Source organism: Malania oleifera, chromosome 1, assembly GCF_029873635.1.
Source record: "Malania oleifera isolate guangnan ecotype guangnan chromosome 1, ASM2987363v1, whole genome shotgun sequence".
NCBI classification, from domain to species: Eukaryota; Viridiplantae; Streptophyta; class Magnoliopsida; order Santalales; family Ximeniaceae; genus Malania; species Malania oleifera.
In genome coordinates, this window is record NC_080417.1 from 40,868,926 (window position 1) to 40,871,865 (window position 2,940).

Here is a 2,940-nt window from a genome sequence, read left to right on the forward strand (position 1 = left end):
ACGCCTAATAAATGCGAAATGGTGGAAGTTTCTGAGAGCGCTACCCGCACAGAAAACGACCTCGTTTTGAAAATATTGAAAAAAATAAAAATTGAAATTTATAGCCTCCATCCAACCCTTGAGGACAACAAATTTAATATGCTCACGGTTATTCAATATCAATATCAAAAATTATGAAATAAAATAAAAAATATATATAAATTATAAACAAAAATTTAAAATTTAAAATCAACAATATTAATATTTTTACAATTAAAATAAATTAAAATTTTAATTAAATAAATAATCAATTTTGTCCTTCAAAACTACAAAGTAATAAAGTAAATATAGAAGAGAGTAATATACTCTGATACAATGTCCCTCTAATATAACATAAGATACGGAGAACAACAATCCAATGGATCGTCGTGAGAGAGGAGACAAACTGTCTCACAATATGAACCACATATATAATGGTCGAGTGATAGAGAGATAAACCAAACTACCAACAATAGTTCGTTATAGAGTTGGATCTGCCAATGGAACCCCAACAAGAGGAGTGTCTATAGTTCGAGTATCAATAAGACAGACTTTTTGAATGACATCTGCTGCATATTTAGACTGAGAGAGGAGATAACCTTTAGGAGAATAGGCTACCTCAATGCCAAGAAAGTATCTCAGAGGTCACAAATCTTTCATTTCAAAGTGTAGTACAGCTCTGATTTCAACGTTGCAATCTCATCTGTATAATCTCTAGTTAAAATCATATCATCTACATAAAGAATGAGAATAATATGCACAGTAGATGTAGAATGAGTAAACAAGGCAGAATCATAATCACTTGAACGGAAGCCAAAAGAACAAGGCACTTCACAGAACTTATCAAACCAAGTCATGTGAGCTTGTTTAAGACCATATAAAACTTTTCTCAATCTACAAACCTCTCTTGGATGATGAGGAACACCAGGGAGTGGAGATATATAAACTTCTTCTTTGAGATCCCCATTTAGGAAGGCATTTTTTACATCTAACTATGAGAGATTCCACTGATTAATAGAAGCTACTGCAATCAAAGTACGTACAGATGTCATTTTAGCAACTGGTGCAAATGTATCCTCATAATCAAAACCAACTTTTTGAGTGTACACTTTTGCAACCAAACGGGTCTTATATCTTTCAACAGAACCATCAGACTTAGTTTTGATCTTGTAGACCCAGTGACATCCCACTATCATTTTACTAGGAGGGAGAGGTACCAAATCCCACGTGCTAGTCTTATATAAAGTAGTAAGTTCTTCATTTATAGCATGTTGCCAAAGAAGGTCAAGAGCTGCCTCCTTATAGGAAGCAGGTTCACAATGGAATGAAGAGAAACTAAAAAAGTAGAAAAACTAGAAGAATAACAAGAATTAAATGCAAGAACATTTGAATCAAGATGAAGCTTCAAGTTTTATCATATTGAATATGCATTAGGTTTTTATTGTACTCATTAGCTTTGTGTAGAAGCATTTGAGTTTTTGCAGAAATTGTAATTTTATTTTGTATTCACGGTTCGGGCTGTGAACCGGAGTTGAGGAGGAAGTTAGGCCTCTTGTAAGCAGCAGATTGTAAGGGAAGCTCCGTCCTAGTTAAAAGAGTAGATTTTTAGTGGAATCCTTAAGTGGGTTGCTCAAGGCGAGGACGTAGGTTGAGGTAGGCTGAACCTCATAAAAAATTGTGTTTGTCTTCTCTCTTCCTTTAACTCTTTTAACTTCCACCTACATTTAAATTATTTGTTTATTGTGTATGAGTTAAGCATTTGATAAGCTTGTTTGTAATTGGGTAAAATTGTATGTTTGATAAGGACACACATTAAATTGATTAATTGTGAAACATTAAGTTAGGTATTAAGTAGATTGCAAGTTCGTAATTCATAGTTTTCAAAATTAGAACTTAAAGGACTTAATTTTTGAAAATACCCAATTCACCCCCCCTTTTGGGATAACATTGTAATTTAAATTTGGTATTAGAGTAAGGTTTACATAGACTTAACCGTTATTTTTGTAAAAGATGACAATAGCACACACCGGTGTAAACCTATTCGATGAGGGACACTCGTCCATTAGACCACCAATTTTTTACGGTGTAAATTACACCTACTGGAAACAAAGGATGAGTATGTATATTTTAAATGTTGATTGGAAAGTGTGAAGAATAGTTTCTAAAGGAAACCATGTGCTTGTAAAAGTAGTTGATAAAGTGAATGTACCTAAGACTGAAGATGAGTATACTAATGATGATTGGAAATTTGTTCAAATAAATGCTATTGCTATAAACCTCATATATTGTGCACTAGACTTTAATGAGTTTAATAGGGTAATGACCTATAAAACTGTTAAAGAGATATGGAAAAAATTAGAAGTAACATATGAAGGCATTAAGGAAGTAAAAGATAGTAGGATAGATATGCTTACTAATGAATATGAGGCATTTAAAATGACTGCTGATGAGTCTATTCAATCCATGTACACTAGATTCACACACATCACGAATTCGTTAAATGCTCTTGGTAAATATTACCCTACTTATGAGTTAATCAGGAAAATCCTTAGGGGACTATCGCTAGTATGGGAAGCTAAAGCTACTGCTATAGCCAAATGAAGGAATCTGAAAGAGATGTCAGTTGATGAACTGATCGGATCGCTCATCACTTATGAGCTAGCGATAAATGAGCGGAAAAATAAGCAGAATAAAGCAAAGAGAGTTACAACTCTTAAGGCATCGTCTAGTAGCTCTAGTGAAGGAAGCGACTCAAAATCAGAAGATGACATGACTTTGCTAACAAGGAAGTTCGGAAAGTTCTTGAAGAAGAATAAGAAGGTTAACAGAAAATTTCGGAACTCGAAATCAGAAAGAGGTAAGTCTAGTAAGAGGAGACAGAAGGAAGATCTGCCAACTTGCTACAACTACAGAGAGGTTGGT